The 18,960-nt window shown below is 37.6% G+C and overlaps 1 long non-coding RNA gene across 2 annotated transcripts; it reads right to left on the bottom strand.

Annotated features, from left to right (window-relative positions):
* Nucleotides 1-5,146: 5,146 nt before the first annotated feature.
* Nucleotides 5,147-13,326, bottom strand: LOC129350143 (uncharacterized). 2 transcript variants are annotated; one of them, XR_008603426.1, is made up of 5 exons: nucleotides 13,185-13,326; nucleotides 10,826-10,926; nucleotides 9,956-10,097; nucleotides 8,875-8,975; nucleotides 5,147-7,276 (listed from the first exon to the last, which is right to left on the bottom strand). It is a non-coding gene; the product is annotated as an uncharacterized LOC129350143 (long non-coding RNA). The 2 variants fall into 2 exon arrangements; XR_008603425.1 differs by lacking the exon at nucleotides 9,956-10,097 and having other exon boundaries at nucleotides 5,164-7,276; nucleotides 13,185-13,318.
* Nucleotides 13,327-18,960: the final 5,634 nt, after the last annotated feature.

The raw sequence follows: 18,960 nt of genomic DNA, 5'->3' as shown, positions 1-18,960 counted from the left end.
CAAAGAAAACCTTACCATAGTGTTTTCACGGCCTCCTTTACATTATTTCACCATATGGCACGCTTTTACAACATGTTGAAAAATCGCATTTTTTTTCGGCATAGTATACTATGGCTTTTTTTGCGCCAAAATTCATGATGATGTTTTTTTCAAAGAAAACCTTTCTGGAGTGTTTTTCATGGCCTCCTTTACATTATTTCATCATATGGCACGTTTTTACAACATGTTGAAAAATCGCATTTTTTTTCCGACATAGTATACTATGGCGTTTTTTTGCGCCAAAATTCATGACGATTTTTTTTTTCAAAGAAAACCTTTCTGGAGTATGTCGTCCAAAATGTCACAAAAATGTCATAGTTTAGTGTGTCGTCCAAAATGTGGAAAAAAAGTCATAGTTTAGCATGTCGTCCAAAATGTGACAAAAGCATCATAGTTTAATATAAGGAGATAGGACACGCCCCTTTGAGCTGCGTGCTACGGCAAGGCTAAGCTAGTGGGGGCAAAGTTTCAATGAACTTCACGTTGACATTGTTAGGCATTCCAACCAGGAACAAAGTAAAAGATAATCAATAGGAAAAAAAAACTCTTACTGTTCACCTTTTAAAACCCAAAAACACACCTCAGTAGCACCCTAAACTAAATCTACCAATGGGTTCCCTGTTTTCCTTTCTGAACAATTCAAAGGTCCCTCTCTATCTCCCCACACATCCACCAAGCACTGGAACACATCTCCAAAGTTCTGCCGGGCCAGCTCAGCTTCCCCTCAGAAGAAGTGCCGCCACCTGCCAGATGAAGGAGCCTTTTGAGAGGCAGCTGGCATCGTGATTGGACTGTACTTTGGTCTGTTCCAGTCCAGCTTCAGCTCCAGAGACGGCAGGCGGGACGAGTCAACGGTGGCCGGATGGACGAAGGCATGAAGCTGAGTACAATCTAGAAAACAACAGAGGAGGAGTGCAGCAGCCCAGAGCCAGAACAAACAGGGTAGCATCGTATGTCTCTTAGAAAACATCATAGTAGAGCCTTTGGGATGAAAAAACGCAATCATATACATCGTAGATTGTACAAATAACAAGTCAAAGGAAAGAGACATACATTGTAAAATTGTAGTAATTGTGGGCTGACTGATTTACTGATTATCAGTATTTTATTTTTTACTGATTTACGGTCATAAATAAATTTTAAAATGGCGCTACTTTGGCTCTGAACCTTTATCTACCTGTGGTCGCTCTGTCTTCTGGAGTAATTTGATTAGTTATACGTCAGGAATAAAACTCCTTTAACTTAACATCTGTAAACAAAACAAAAATGTATCAACAAAGTTTTCTGTTAGAGTTTGTGTTCTTCTAAGTTTAACTCCAAGATTTTAAATACTTTCATTTACTGCAAATGAATATCTACTCCACATGTCTCACTAATTATCATTATCAGCCTTAAAAACCCACAAAACACCCCTCTATACTGGACCACACTTAGTACAGTCCTGTTCCCCCTACTATAAATCTGCTTGGAATCTTCCACTTCCTGTTTGTCAAAGTGGCCTTCTACCTGGACAGGTTTTGTTGGAGCTCATGCAACAAACATTTTGGGTAACTGCACTTTAATATGGATGGATGACACTGAATTAGAGTCTGTTTTAATGAGACTGAGTTAAGATGTGTAGCTCTGTCATTAAATAGGAAATTATTTCTCAGAATTCACAGAGAAAAGTCTGAAATGTTTGCTAGGTTAGCGTCCCACATGTTCTTTGGCTCAGCTAAAGCTAACTCTCTCCAACTTCTGGATCTCTTGAGTTGCTTGTTGTTAAAATATCTTGCTAGATTTGCTGAAGCTCAGAAAGTCTGAGATGTTTGTTCAAAATAAGCTAATTCTCAAGGCTGATCTGAACTGTCCTCTTTTGTTTGAACTTTCCCTAAACTTAGGAGTTAATGACAGAGCAGCACATCCAGACTCAGTCTCATTTATGTAGAGATTAAACTTCAGTGTCATTCATTGATGTTAAAGTGCAGTTTTTCAAATGTTTGTTGCACATGCTCCCGACCAAAGCAGTTCAGGTGGAAGACAATGTGAAGAGAAAGCTCCAGAGGATGAATATCACACATTTACGTTGGAAATAAATGTCCTTTAATTTGACATTGTCATGCAAATGATGTTCAAATCTTTGAGTGTTCTGTTGATGTGTGTTTCTAAATGTTGTATGACACTCGACCCCAAAGATTAAAACCTTCTACGGCTCACAAGCTGCAACAATTCACACATTATCAACTATCTTTCTGACTAAACTAAGATAAAAAGTGAAAAACTGCCTGATTCCTGCATCATGAATGTAAATCTTTTTGGTTTTTATGACAGTAAACTGAATATATTTGGGTTTGACATCTTATAAACCAAAACAAGAAATGAATTACTGGAGAAAACAATCAACAGATTAATGGTCAAAGAAAATGTGTTTTCCAACATATGGCTGAATTACTCCAACATTAGAAGATACATACAATTTGAATTCAATTTTATTCATATAACGCCAATTACAGGTCAAATTGTCTCAAGACACTTTATTGTTATATTTTTTGTCATATTTAAAATATGACAGAGTAAGAAATTTAAACCTCTTGACTAATCCAATTTATTATTTGGTTTTTAAGAGACTAATCGACAACTAAAATAACTTTCTCCACTAAAACTAATAAACATGAGATCAGATAGAAGGAACAGTTTTAAATACTGCAGTCCCACGATGACAAGAATAAAGTTTGTCAACAAAAACTAAATCTGCTGGTGGATTCCTTTAAAATCCTAATAAATGATAATAAAGTGTGATACTAAAGGTTTGTGGTGCTAAAAATGTCAAAGATATCAAGTTGAACATGTGGATGGAGGTTGATAAAAGTTGACCTCCCTTCATTTCTCTGGAGCGACTCCATGGATTTTATGGATGGTGGTTAAAGACCTGCTCTTCTAGTGGTCTTCCTTCTAGTCGCTGTAAAAAGTCAGTTCATCCTGGCCGACTTCAACACCTCTTCATGACAACTTGTTCTGCCTCCGACCTGGTGGAAACTCCAGAAACTGGGGAAAACCCATGGAGACTCGAAGAACTCGTGGAGACTCGAAGAACTCGTCAGGCGGGGGAAGGTGTGGTGGGTGGTGAGGGGAGGTGGGGGAGTAGAGGGGCGAGGCCGCCACCCACCTCCCCGCCTACTCTCTGCCCTGACTCCACCCAGACTCCGCCTTGGCTCCACCCATGTGGTCACTTCACGAACTACGATGTCAAAGGGACGACGAATTTATCTCTTTTCATCTGATCTGTAGCTCAGTGAGTTAAGGATTTGCCTATGGAGCTGCAGGTCGCTGGTTCAAGACCAGACCCTTCTTAAGTTTTATCAAAATCCTGACAAAGACAAAGAAAGAAAAGTGCCAGGTGGTGGGTCTCGAACCTACGACCCTCCGCTCTGTAGTCACTCTTCTTATCCCCTGAGCTACTCGCTCAGATACTAAATTTTGTTTTTTTTGCGCATTTATCATCTATTTTTTGTCGTTTTCGAGTTTTTTTTTAACTCGAGTCTCGACTCGACCGTTTTTCTCAGGAGGTTGGACTTCAGCCTTTGTGCTGGAGGGTGGAACCCTCAGTTCCAAGACTTTCCAAAGCCTCCACACCTCCCGAGTCCTCAGGACCTGAGCTTTCACACAGTCTGAGGGCTGAAATTTTCTAAGTCCCACAGTAGTTCTCTGTTAGATTGAACTTTCAGACAGTCCACGGACTGAAATCCTCTAAGTTCCTGAGTAGTTCTCTGTTAGCTTGAACCTTTCCACAGTCTGAGGACTGAAATTCTAAAAGTTCTTGAGTAGTTCTCTGTTAGTTTGAACCTTTTGACAGTCTGAGGACTGAAATTTTAAAAGTTTCTCAGTACTTCTCTGTTAGTTTGAACTTTCTGGTTAACAGAAGCCTTAAAACTTGTGACCATGAGTCTTGATTTCACATTTAGACCATCCATCTGAGTTCTTCTCAGACCTTCACCTGTGGGTTTTTTAGAAATCCTCAACAAACTTTGATTCTCTTCACTGAACAGTAAAGTTTGTGGAGATCAGAAGGTAACATTAGTTTGATCGATGCCTTCAACTACTAGTAGACTTTATCTGGAAAGCAGTTTTCTGAAATGAGTTCTTAGTAAATCTGTCCACAATCAAACCAAGAACATAGAAAGAGGAAATGTTTGAAGAAACAACTTGATGTTCTCACTTCAGACTAGAAAACACTTTGACATTTATCTGTTTTTGCTCTTTTTGATCGTTTTATTGTCTCTTCTGTTTAATTTGATCTTCTGTTTAATTTGATCTTCTAAAGTTTAACTGGTGTCTTTTCAAATGTTTCGTCTTTAGTTTGATTCTTCTTAAATGTTTAGTTTTGCTCTTTTCTCACCTTTTATTCTTTTCTAATGTCTGATTTGATTTCCAAATGTTTTGTCTTTTTAATGTTTAATGTTTTTTCAAATGTTTTATTGGCTTGTTTGAAAAATTTCCTTTTCTTTCCCCGTGTTTAATTTTTCGATTAAATCTTTAAAGTTTTTCTTTTTAAATGTTTTACCACCTTTTAATGTTTAATTTTCTTTTTAAATGCTTCATTGTATTTTCTGTTTAATTCCTATTTCAAGTTTTATTGTCTTTAAGATTTAATTTTCTAATTAAACATTTAATTTTTAATTCAATATTTTGTCTTTTTAAAGGTTTAATAATCTAATGTTTTGTATTTTTAAAAAAATGTTTAATATTCTTCTTAATTTTATTTTTTTAAATGTTTAATTATCTAAAATATTTCATCTTTAATGTTTCATATTTTTGCTTAAAAATTTTAATTTCATAATTACATGTTTTGTATCTTCTGTTTAATTATTTAATTAAACATTTTGTCTGTTTAATATAATTGTATTTAATGTTTAATTTTCTTTTTAAAAGTTTTGTTGTATTAAATGTTTTTTCCTTTGATTTAATTGCTTTTTTAAAATGTAGTTTATTTCTTTAATCTTTTTTTTCTGTCAAGATTTTAACCTCAACCTTAGAAATGAAATAAACCCTTAAATCACAATGAAGATACTTCTGTTGTCACAATCATGAGTTAGTCAATTATTCAGTTTATCAATTCAGCTTTATTTGTTTAGCACCTTTCACACAGATGACAAAACTATACAAGCAAAGAGAAAAAAATTCAATTTCAATTCAATTTTATTTATATGGCGCCAATTACAGTCAAATTGTCTTGAGATGCTTTACAGAACCCATATGCCTGACCTCCAGAGCAAGCCAAAAGGCGACAGTGGCAAAGAAAACACCCTTTTAACAGGGAAAAAAACCTCGAGCAGAACCCGGCTCTAATGTGGGGGGACCCATCTGCCTGCTGGCCGGGCGGGTTGAGAGGGACAGAAGAGGTAGAGTGGTAGAGATAGAGGTAGAGGGGTAGAGATAGAGGTGTAGAGATAGAGAGGTGGGGGGTGGGACACAAGGACCATAAAACACAGCCACACATCTGAAGCATCCAGCTCTGGGACCAGGGACACTCGGAGAAAGCTAAAACTATGATTAATGCTCAAAAACATTAAAAAAAAAAAAAAAAAAAAAAAAAAAAAAAAAGATTTAACAATATAATAAAATGTGTCCAGGGGATGGAGAGAGTTTATTGAAGTCTTCTTGGGCTCACATGGGAAATCATTTAAAATATAAACTTGATATTCAGTCTAAGGAAACTGCAGAGCGACAGAAGAACCAACAACATCTCCTGTTTTCTCCTTTAATGAGTCGACTCTTCTTGTGCTTTCAGACCAAAGAACTACAGACTCTTCACAACCTGCTCAAACTCTTGGTACAGGACCTCACCACACAGATCAAGAAGGTTTCTGTCTCATTTCTACTCTGAAGCTCACCTTCTCCTGCTCAAACTGCTGACAAATGTTTCTGCTGCTCTAAAGTCTGGTCTCCAGAACTTCCTAAAAACTCTCAAAAGTCTCTTCTACTGCAGGTTGCTTTGTAGAACTGTTCCAGAAAACCTCACTAAACCACATGGAGGAGCCTCAAGATAGTCGTCCAAATGAAACCATACAAAAACCAAACTAGCACAACCCAAACGCTAAAGTCTCCTGCAGCCTACCAGAGAACCTCTGAGAACAGAGAATCAGGACAAGAACTCTTACCTTCTGGACAACCAACGTTGGTTCTCAAACCAGAATACAGAATGTGTCTGACCAAAAACCTCTAAAGACTCACTACAGCCAAGATAAAGACACAACTCAGCTGCACCAAATCCACTAATCACTGCACATATTAGCACCATGTGCTAACTGTGGCTAAAGAACCACATTTACCAAGACAACTATCCAGTACAAAGCCCTAAAACACACCAAGAAACACATTAAAAACAATTTTACTGCTGGAAGCTGCAAGCCAACGCCTAAAGAACAAACTGAAGCAACGGAGCCAAACCCGGTTCTGTGGTGAAGAGAAACAGAGGAAATGTTTGTCTGCAGCTAAATAAAGCAGGAAGACACTGAGCTGCTCAGGTGTTCCTGATAACACCAAGCAGCCACCTGGACAGCCAATAGGAACACAGCTTACTGGGAGTCCAGAGGGCTGGCTTAGTGAAAATTCCACGTAGTCGGTGTTGGCTTTGAACCACAGCGACTGGCCTCCATCAGGTGGACCGGCTCGTCCTCGTAGGGCTCCTCCTGTAGCCTTGAGGGGACCACAGGAACATTCAGTAGCTGTTGGAGTTCTTCCTGTCAGGCTCGTGGTAGAACGGCTCTGAAGAATCTTGTACTTGTCTTATCTGGAACAATCTAACAGCCTAAACTGTTAACAGCCGTGTAAAGAAGCAAACACACAGGCATAGATTAGGACTCAAACTAGATTTATTTTAGAAAACAAATCAGCTTAGAGGCATTTGTTCACACACGTGGCTGAATAGGAGGCCGTCCAATCAGAGCTGAGGTCTTCACTCTGTAGGTTGTTTGTTTGGTGAGACTCTTGGACCTCCATCAGCTGACGTGGATGTTTGATGGTCTTCTCTAGTGCCAGATGATTCATCCATGAATTCAGCAGCTACAGACTGAAATGAAGCTCATGCTGCCGTTATTGAATTCCTGTTCCAGATTAAATGTTCAGAGCTCACCTTGAATGCAGCCGTCTGCTGTCTGATAGTTTTTCTCATTGTAGTCTTCAATAAAGTCTTTTTCCTCATGTCAGGATGTGGTGAGACTCTTTCTCAGTCTCTGCAGACGTCCCTCATTGTGCATCTCTAGAGAAGAAACAGAAAAACTGATCACTGCTTCAGCATCACAAACGCTCTCCAGCATTGAGAGTGTTTTAGGAATTCATTCATTGTGTTGTGAACTTTGAAGGAGCAGAAACTTTACAGCTGCCAAAGATATGAGCTCCAATTCTGGATGTTTTAGGAAATGAAGTTCATCAAATGAACACTTGATTTTTGCTGATAACTCTCATTAAATTACTGAAAAAAATCCAACATAAAAACCTGTAAACTCTCAGGCAGCTTTTGTTAAAGTTTGTCTATAATTCTATCATCATGTTCTGGAACCAGGACTCTGCAGAAGTTCCTTCAATCAGATACTTGTGTGTTTCTATTTAAGCCTCAGGTTTGAACGTACAGCAGAGGATTAGAAAGGAGTGATTTTAATATTTAAATCAGTCCAGTAAATGTTTGGCGTGAAAATTATTAAAATTTTGATTTTGATTTGTGTCAAATAATATTGTAGAGTCTCACTTAAGTATATCCAAATGAATTCAGTGTATTTACATTTTATAGAATGTTTGATTTCTTAATCTCAATACTGTAGGGTCTGACCCTAAATATTATAATAATGATGTCAATTTAAATAATATTTTAGTGCAGAGTCATAAACTTTAATCAGCTAAACTTGCATAATAAATATCACTGTACAATCTTAACCTGAACATTCATATTATTGAGATAAATTTACATAAATCATGATGTTCTAGAGTCTTAACTGGAATATTTTTAACATTAAACTTTATGTATTGTGCTGATAAACAACAATAACCCAACTTTCAGATAATATTTGTTGACTGTGATTGAGACTAAATTCCTCCACATTCTGGAACTGGACTGCATTTCCCAAAATGGAAACATGGACAGAATTTAATACTCATGTATCCATGGCAACGCTAAAGTTTCTGCTTCTTACCAAAGTTCACAACACAAGTAAAGATTTTAATGTAAAACTTCAGGGATGACTGCTAACCATAAGTATTCTGATCAATACTTCATGATCAATATCAGGACAGATGTTACAACTCCAGCTGTTCCATTAGACTGCAGTTATTCACAGAGAAATTAAAACATCACATTCCTCATGAAAACTAGATGGACTTTTATTAAATAAAGTGTTGGTGAATAAACAGTGTAAAAAGTGCAAAGCAGCTCCATTAAATCAGGAGATGTGAGACTTCCACAGCATGGATCACCATCTGCTGTGTTGATTCATAGCTGAATGTCAGAATGAACTGAGATAGAAAAGCTGCTTTGAGCTGCAACATTACGGTCTGACAATCCAACACATCACAGTTTTCATCTGGTTGTTTTGCTTCAACATGCTGTGAAGTTCAGTTTTTACCTGAATCAATACAGAGATTCTATTTCCAGCCAAGACTGGAATAAAAATTAGAATGTTATGAGGTTATTAATGCAACTAAATCCTTTCAGATGGAAGGATTTACTTCTAAGTTCTAATTCAAGTTTCAGTTGGAGCTCATTGCATTGACAAAGAAAAACAGCGATACCTTCATAGCAACATTTAATAAACCTAAAGCTTCCCTGTTGGCTCATTGGTGGAGTTTGTTACTGAGCATCTGAACCTTAAATCCAGTGAGACGACCATCTTCAGTCGAGGCCAGTCAGAGAACTTCAAGACCTTCCATCAGCTGGACCAGATGTGGCATCATCTCCCTCTGAACATCTGGATGACAGCAGGAAAGACAGAAATCAAACACAGATCACAGAAATACAATTTATTCACTTTCATCATTTTATAAAAGTAGCATGAACTTTATTAAAACTTGACAATATCAGTAATGAAAGTAAATGTTTTTATCTCGTGTTGAAGCTAAATTTAAAGTCAATTTTAATGACAGTTTATCCTGAGAGGAGTGAGAATGGAGCTTTTCTTTCCTTTTTAGAATATTCCCTCAAAATATTCTCTTTATTATTGGCTTTAGAAGCATTTTTATTTATTTATCTATTTTTAGATACCTCAGACTGATGCACTTTGCTGGTTTGCAGATAATTTCATGTACAATGACAATAAAGATCTTCTATTATAACATATTTTGCTAAAACAAGAACTGCAAACCTTCTCAACCATCTCTCAGGCTGCAAAATTCCAACTGCGACCAAGAATTATCTGATGTAGTTATTATAATCTTTACTGAACCAGCCCTGGAATTAATAAAAATCTGTATATGGATATGATTTTCTCTGATGGGACCACTATGGAAGCCATAGTAACAATTAACTATCCTTTGAAGGGAAAGATTAGGTCTTCTTCAGGTGGATAAAAAAAAAAATGCTCTCCCTTAAAAAAACAAAAGAATGCATACAATAAAGTAAATCTCTTCTGCACTGCACACATATTACACTTTTGTATAACTCTGGATGTCAGAGTAAAGGCAGACAGATCCACTGATCAGCCACAACATTCTGACCACTGACAGCTGAAGAGAACAACATCTATCATCTTGTTCTAATGCAACGTTCTGCTGGGAAACCTTGACGTTCATGTGGATGTTTGATATGTACCACCACCTAAACACTGCAGGACAAACAACCCCCTAGTCTCCATGGCAACAGCAGTCCTTGATGCCAGCTGCCACCCTCAGCAGGACAAACTAAAACTCTTCAGGAGTGGTCTGAGGAACACGACAGAGTTAAGCTGTTCACCTGGGTTCCACACTCCCCACATCCACATCTGATGGAGCATCTGTGGGATGGTCCAGGATCAGCCTGGTCTAGGTAGGACCCACCCTGCAACCCACAGGATCCACAGAATCCACAGGACATCCCCAGAGGTTCTGATGAACCACTGGGTCAGAGGAGTTTTAGCAGCATTAAGGGACCAACACAGTATTAGTCAGGTGGCCATAATGTTATACTGTTATATTGTCATGCTGATTATGTGATCAGTAAATGTTACCATCAATTATAATGTCCACAATGATCATGAAAAAAAACAAACTATCAGTTCATTCAGAAACTGTGGAGTTAAACATAAAAACACAGACCTCAACAGCAGTTTGTTTCATAGCAGAACACCAGCTGGTTTTCACTAAAGAAGCTTTCAGAGCAACAATTAAATGACAGCTTTGTTCTCATTAAGTTCAGAGTCAGCCAAAATAATGTACACATATCAGGAAAAGAAAAACTTTTATAAATATTTCATTTGTATAAGTACTTCTATACATATAGATTCCTCTTTCTAAGTTTGATCAAATCACAATAACTCTGTGTCCTGCTGTACGATGTTTTCCCAACAGATGGCGCTACCCTCATGAATGGAGCACCAACAAGTGACGTCTACAACACAACAGAAATGTCTGGAAGCCAGTGGCCACCACTTTGAGCACCTCTTGTAATTGTAGAGGCCAAAGATAACTTTTATTAATCTCAGGATGTCTGAATAAATTTGGTATTGAAATATTTATGCAAGTTTTTCTTTTCCTGATGTGTGTAAACATTATTTTGGCTGATTCTGTATAATGGGTTTCTGACAGGTCACCAGGCAACATCTTTTTATAATAATGACAAACATACCTGCATTCTACAGGAGTGATTTTCCTCATGTGCAGGTAAAGATGTGGGAGGAGTTTAGAGATGACAGGAGCAGGAGTCATCCTCACTAATTCAGCTTCTACCTAGAAACAGAAAGACCACAAACAAACACACTGATATACTCTCAAACGTTCAACTTCACAGCCTCAAAATATCTGTTTAGGAAGTGTTGTGTTTCTAAATTCTGCTGAAAGCATTGACAGACATTCTCTTACAAGGTTGTGTAAAAAGCAGCCTGTCCTCTGAGCTACTGAGAAATTTTCCTGAACAAAGTTTCTACATGTAAATCAGCTCAACAAAAACTAAAGCCTCAGTCAGAGATAACAGGTATCACAAATTATAAACAACTTTCTTTGTTAACTCAGACTTTCTGTTTCAACCTCACATAAAAAGGGGAGTTTAACTCGTCAGGTGACTGAAAATGAACGGCTTGTGCAGTTCTAGATCCAAAAGTAGGATGTTTCAACTCATGTTTTACTACAAATACATGCAATAATAAATAAATACAATGGCTGGTTGTTAGTTTATTCACTATTAATGTAATTTTATATACTGGATTGAACTTAAGCAGTGGAAGAGAAGGAATTTAATGAAATTATGGAGATTCAGAGAGGTAATGTTGCACAATGTTAAGTTAAGCACGGTTTGATTCAAACCAGCTGAATGTTAAACTTCAGTGCAGCTGAACGGGTTTCAGTTAACCTTAAAGTAAAATAACTTTTTACAAAGATGAAAGTGGCTGTTGGCAAAAAACCCTGAAAATTTTTTTTCTAAGCAACTTTGCCAAGTGAGCGCCGAAGGTGCTCCAAGAGGCTGCCGAAGGCAGCCTTATGCGAGTGCCGAATAATAAATTATAATAGTGTCATTGTTACAATTAAATTAACATAGCATTATAGTCTTTATTAACAATAAGAATATATATATAAATAAAAAAAATTTAAATGACCACGCAATATTCAATGAAGATAAAAATTTTAAAATGACCAAACAATATAGATCTTCAATGGAGTCTATCTTATCAAAAGCATGCACAAATGATATCTATTCACTCAAAAAAAATGAAAAAAATTGAGGTCTATCTATTTTTGTAAAATAAAAAAAAAGCTCCTAGTTTGTCTAATTTCCTGATATATTCAGACAAGAAATCGTCGTTCGTATCTTTCTTTTCTAAAACATGCACAAATAATATTCATTCAAAAAAAAAAAACTGAAAAAAATATTCTAAGTCCTGACCTGAAAAAAATTTCGGCAGAACTTCTCCTAAGGGCCAAGCCCAGAATTTCATAACCCCCTTCCCTCATTAAAAGAATAGCACAAAACTGTGAAAATAATAAAAATGTGGAAACATTCCTGTTAACATGTTCAGTAATGTAAACTATTCAGTAGTTTAGTACCCCATATTTCATATATTAATCATTTCATACTCTAGTCTAGATGTGTCACTAATCTACTATAAGGATTATATTATAATATCATTAAGACAGGAACCTTAAGACACAGTAAACTATCAATATATTGATATCTATTTTTGTAAAATTTAAAAAAACGTACCTGGTTTGTCTAATTTCCTGATATATTCAGACAAGAAATCGCCGTTCGTATCTTTCTCTTCTAACCACGACCACCGGAACGCGTTCTTGACTGTCGCGTCTATAACACGCACGTCAGCGTGCCTGTCTACCTGCTTAAACATTGTCCTGACAGGTACGGGTCATTACATTTACACAAAAGCAAAGGTCGTCTATTCAATGAGCGCTATTCAATGATTAATCTCTCCTTTGTACTCAAAACTGGCCCTATTCAGTGCATCCGCTCTCGCAAATTCTCGCAGCAATGTATTCAGCATTAGATTGGAATCGCGTCAATGAACGAGATTCAAAATGGCTGCCTCCGTACAGGAATATAAACAACAAACAACGCATTAGCGATAAGAATAAGATTTTCAAAAAGAATACTATCAATCAAATTCTGATTTTCACTGCAAACTTCGATCAATTTTCCCAGATTCCCGGAAATGAACTCACAAAATTTGAAATTCCGGATTTCCGGGAAAACCCGGAAAACTTTCATCTCTGTTTTTAAAAAGCTAAAATACACAGCAGAGAAATACAGGTTGAGAATGTCATTCTAATAATGACGGACAGCTGCTGCAGCAACTAACACAGGTGTTCAGCGGAAAGTTAGCCACCTGTGTTAATTAGCCCGCTAGCTAACTTAGCCGCTTAGCTAGCTAACGCGTCCGGACCAACTGCTCAAACACGACAAAACACAACTCTTCACAAGTCGCTGACTTAACGTACAACATAACAACGCTACTGGTTAGAAGTTTTTATCTTCTTACCGTGTTTTACTCCAAAAACAAGGTCAACAACAGCCAGAGATGCTACCAAACGTGCCGACCATAGATATATATAGACTAGCTCCGCTAGCGCGCTGTCTTCTATATTATCTATGGTCTGACCAATCGCTGCTCTCTGGCTCTCAGTCAGTCTGACCAATCGCTGCTCTCTGGCTCCGCCCTCTGAGAATCTTGTTGTCGTTTGGCTCCACACTTGCTGATGACCACTTCCGGTCTCAGAAACTGAAAAAGTGGATATTTTTTCGTTTCTGTCTCTTACTGATTTTACTTTGTTGCTATTATAAATATAAAACGAAAATCAAAGCATTTAAAAAAAATCGTATATCCCTTTTTGATCATGAAAAGGAAAAACGCCTTGTATTTCAATTTTAATTTTTGTATTTTAAAACGAAAATCAAATACCCACTCGTTTTTTGTTTTTCAATACCCGTTTCAGAACGGAAAATCCAATTACCAGATCCGTACACGGACCCACCACACACATCTTTGACACACTTCTACACATTAGCTGAGGAGAAAACCTGGTCGCCCCAAACTATTTTACTACAGTGTAGGATGAAGAGTCCAGCCACTCGTCTGGCTCGGATTCTGCCACCAGCGCAGATGAAGCCGATCTTATCGAAGGAATTGATCATTCCAGTGACATGTAAGTCTGTATTCATGAGAAGTTGTTTGTTTTGAGTTGGAGAAAAGTAAAGAAAGTATAATATACATGGAACGCTGCCGAAAGCATTCCGCGCAAAATACGCATCATGTTTACAAGTCATGTGCTGCGCACAGCTAACGTACCACGTAACTTTTTCTGTGTGCAGCATTTACAATGTTGGGAAGGAGGAGGAGGAGGAAGAGGAGAGAATGGAGGTCTCCTGCTGTCCTGGTACCCAGCGAGAGGTAGAGGGACAGACCGTCCTCCAGCCAGGAGACGCTGCAGCATCCGCTCCACCAGCGAGCGCTCCGGGCCAGAGGCCTCCCTACAGCTGGCTGGAAAACTGAGAAGGAACCTGACAGCTTACCTTCTCTGCCACATTTCCTGCCGAAAAAGAGGCCAGGTGTCCAGCCACCTCTGTCAGAATATGTGGACAGCCCTTCTCCATCAGACCTGTCCAAGTACTTGGACCAGGAGACCATCAAAATACTGTTTCTGATTCAACTCAGTAAAAACGATTTTCTTTTATTTTCAAATGCACTTTTTATGGTCTGACCATGGTTTTGTACATAAAATATGTGTGTTCATAAGTATCTGGCACACTTAGAAATTTGATTGCACTATTATAAATAATTTGTTTTGATGTTGATGTTGTCTCTGCAAATTTTGCAGTTTTGTTTATTTTCTTTCTTTTTTTTTTACAGGTTACAAAATTGACCATATCTCAAAAAGAAAATTATGTACAGACTCCAAATAAATTTCCTGTGGTTCCAAAGGATATTGTGCAACTTTTTTACATTTACAAATTTGAGGGATACAGCTATGCAATTTCTGTATTTTGAACTATATGTGAAAAAAACAAAAACGATTTTCATTTTTTTAAGGTTTATTGCACTTTTAAGCAATTTTTTGTAGTAGTTAAGACATAAGTCAATACATATTATTAAAATTTGGGATATCAGGGTTATTTTGATGTAAAGCAAATAAAAATACTCCAAAAAATGGCACTACAGCATGTAAAAATGTAAAAATATGTCCTGGCGGACTTGCACAATGGTGGGTCTTAAAGGGTTAACCACCTTAGACTACATGTGATGCCTGTTGTGCAAGAGCTGACACAAGTTATTTTCTGTAATTTGTTTTTGCCTCTGTCATTTTTACCTTGTTTTTACATCATATTGTGTCTTTTGTGTCATGTAGTATCTTTAGTAGTGTCATTTTGCAATTCTTTGTGCTTATTTTATGTCTTGTTGTGGTCATTTCTTCTCCTTGTGTCAATTTGTGGCATTGCTGTGCCATTTTGCAGTTTATTTCTGTCTTTCTGTGCTCATTTTGTGTTGTTGTGTCCATGTTATGTGGAGTCTTTTTGTGTCATTTTGGATCTCTTTGTGTCATTTTTTGTATGTCATTTTGCATCTTTTACATCACAGTGTGTCTTTTTTGTGTCATTTTCTGTCTTTTTGTGTCATTTTGCAATTCTTGGTGGTCATTATGTGTCTTTCATGTTATTTTGTGTCTTGTTGTGGTCCTTTCTTTCCTTTGTGTCAGTTTGTGGCATCGCTGTGTCTTTTGCGTCTTGTGTCATTTTGAGGTTTTATGTCCTTTTGGGTCTGTGTATCATATTGTGTCTTTTCAAGCTATTTTGCGTGTTGTTTGTGTCCTTTTGTGTCTCTTTGAGTCATTCTATGTCTTTTTGTTTGTCTTTATGGTAATTTTTCATGTCTTTGTGATCATTTTGTATCAATTTGTGGTTGTTTTGTGTCTCAGCAGCCATTTGGTGTGCATTGGTGGTCATTTTGTGTTTTGATTTATTGTCCATACCATGTTGCTCTCCGTTACTGTGGTGGGTATTTCTGAATGAAGCCATGAGAAACATTAAAATTATATTCTACATCTGAATAACACAATGCTGTTTCTGTGAAAGACTGATGAAGCAGCAATGTTACATATCCAAGTCTGGTAAGGGCTTTATAGTGCAGTTAGTATAAGAAAAAAGCAACACTAGAGTGTTATTTACCTCCATTCAAGTATTTCCAAATTGTATGTTTAATAAAATGACATCTCACCAACTTAATTAACATTCAAATAAACTTAAGTAGACTTTTGGTGGCTCTGATGGTGGCCACAAAACTTTAGGCCCAAACATTTGATTACTAAAAATTTGATTTGTACATTAATTGATTAGTCACCTGTTAGTTTCACACATTAAAATCCAGTTTGTGCTGGAAATAGCTCTGTTTGAACTCCCAGAAGCAGGTCCCAGTCATAACACACAATGTTAATAAAGTTCTATAATACTGAACACCAACCTTTATTCTACCATACAAATCCTTTCCAATAATAAGAAAAATAAGCTTAAGATCTTTAGTCCTTCTAGGTCAAAACAAGTGTACAATAACAACAGGTCGAATGTGTTGAAGTTGATTTTTTTGTTTTTTCAGATAAGCAGAAATATGTTTGTTAGCATTTCTTATTGGTTGATCATTTTTGTCTTAGCTGGTTTGTTTATTTGTTTTATATGATTATGAGGAAAATAGATTCTAGATTAGAGTTAAACTGGTTGAGCCTCCTTGATCACAAATCCAAACCCCTGCTGATATTTGAAGCTGAAGGATTCTCATCTGCAACATGCTGGCAGGAGAAAGCGTCAGGTCTGAGATTACCAGAACCAGGTCAGTATGTGAAAGTGAACCCAAATCTTCCACAGATCAGAGCCTGTTGGAGTTATGCTGCTTTGCTGTTTGAATATGAAGCCAGTTTTATGGTAAGTTCAAGCTACAACAGGCTGCTCAGCTCCCTCAAGCCAGTTCCTCCACTCCCTCAAAGCCAATTTCACAGCTTACAGTTATCTGTTTCCCCACATCACAGCTGTGCTTAGCCAGGGAAAGGTGACAGGAGAAAATGGCGAATGGATAAAGTGTTTGACCGGAGTCTGGGTGCTGAGAGAGCACCGCCTTCACCCCTGTGTCAGAAACATCCATCTCCACAATGAACTGACTGGTTGAGCCAGAACAGGAGCTGATGTGAGGAGACTCTAAAGCTTAATAAATACCTGCTCTGCCTCAGGAGACCAAGTGAACAGGACAGAAGACGAAGTGCACTGGGTGAGAGGAAGTGTCACCTGGCTGTAGTCTTTGATGAAGAGGTGGGAGAAGATGGCAAAAATCCCAGGAAGCTCTGGGGCACCTTACAGGTTGCAGTTCTGGGCCACTCAATCCTTGCTTTTACCCCAAGAACAGTACAGGGGGAAATTCACACTTTTCTTCCTTAACACGAATTAGTTCAGGAATCTCTGAGTTCATTATTGACGATCATGACCTTGGAGGTGTTGAACACTGTCCACCTGTTGTCCTCCCTGAATCTGATGAGGTGTTACGGAGATCAGACTCACTAATAACACCATCTTAATAAGGCCTGGAAGCCGAAGTTAACAGTGATAAGAGATACTTATTCTTAACTGGGATGTTGTTAAGGACATCTGTTCAAGAGAATGATTATAACTGCCTCTAGTGAGTCTTTGATGTACTTCTCTGTGACCTCTCTGGCCTTGGCTGATTGGATTGTGGTAGTTGCCGAAGGGAAGAGGTGCTTCAGGGAGCAGGTCAGTGAATATGATGGAAGTAGAAGGGTTGCAGAGAGAGAGCTTGATTCTGACTTGATTACTAGATTCTTACGCCAGTGGCACTTGTTTACACACCAATGTGCACATGCCTATACATGTGTGCAAGAAGAACACGTAACCACTATGATTACATAATGTTTGCTTACATTATTCAGCTGTAACTGTCCACGTGATCAAATGTGAGACTGACTTTATGGATAGTTTCATCATGTTGAGATCGTTACCAACCAAACATCTAGCTGAGTAGCATTAAACAATATCATAAGTGTAGTAGGTTGTAATTAGCATCATCAGCAGTTTTAGTGAATGAGTGCAAATAAACCTTAGAGCAAAAACTAGTTTAAAGTAGTTTACACGGTAATGATGAAGCAGCTGACTGAATTTAAAACACTCTCACTGGTGAGGCATCGTCAAGGTATGAAAAATATCTATATCTAATGTGGAAAGTAAATTATGTCTTCTTCTGAGTGTGTCTTGCTAACTTTAAATAGCTTTGCATGTCGCCTCAGATATGCCAAATAAAGCAGAGGGATTTTTAATAAGCCTTTCCAAGATATGGAACGAGTGTCTGAGTGAACTGACAAAAGCTTCGAACCTATAAATGAGGCATCAGATGAGAAAAAATGCAGTTGTGGAACTATGAGATGTTTGTCTTTGCATGCAGTTACTGGTGCAGTTTCTGCACAGGAGATACCTTGTGTTCGACACATTTACAGCAGATAAATCAAATCATATCCAGTCATATATTGTGAAGGAAACAATATTGGTAAATATAAGAGGTCCTGAAGCACCACCTGTTCAGAAGGTTGACAAATTATCAAGATCTACATGATGTAGCATCCACTTCACCACCTAACATTGTCTTTAGTTCATAGTGATGTTCCGCTTCGGAGCAAATTCCCCATGTTTTTTGTAACTGTACTGCGCTAAACTGACTGGGACCGAATGTCTACATTTGAAACAGTGGAAATATCAAAAGCTGTAGTTTTAGATATATGGTATATAGCGCATCTATTCCAGGATTTAAACTGTCGTGTCAGTGGTTTAACAAATTCATACCACTATTGTGTGACAATCTCTGTTGTGATGGTATCTCATGGGGTGATGCTCCATAAAATTTTTATTGCATTTTAATTATATTATTCTTGGATACTTGGATTAGATATTTTCCCCAATATGTTCAGCTCTAATACTAACTGTACAATGTGATTAAATTGTGTGGAATGTAATTGCCAGCTATGGTATGTTATGTGTATATTTGACCTGAGGCATATCATGTGTCTGCAGTCCACAGGTTGCCTCTGAAATATATAGACAGCAGTCATTGTGAGCAGGCAGCAGTTAGAACATTAATGGTTCACTTCAGCTGCATATAGTAATCATTTATTGCTGCAATTTACAGCTGAGGATTTGAATTACTTTCAAGCTACTGGAGAGTGCATATTTCTAACGGTGATGTGGACTTCTCCAGTGTAATTATATTTTCCAGC

This window comes from Amphiprion ocellaris, chromosome 12 (genome assembly GCF_022539595.1).
Source record: "Amphiprion ocellaris isolate individual 3 ecotype Okinawa chromosome 12, ASM2253959v1, whole genome shotgun sequence".
Taxonomy (NCBI): Eukaryota; Metazoa; Chordata; class Actinopteri; family Pomacentridae; genus Amphiprion; species Amphiprion ocellaris.
The sequence above is the reverse complement of the archived record's forward strand: the minus strand, read 5'-3'. Positions and strand labels throughout refer to the sequence as shown.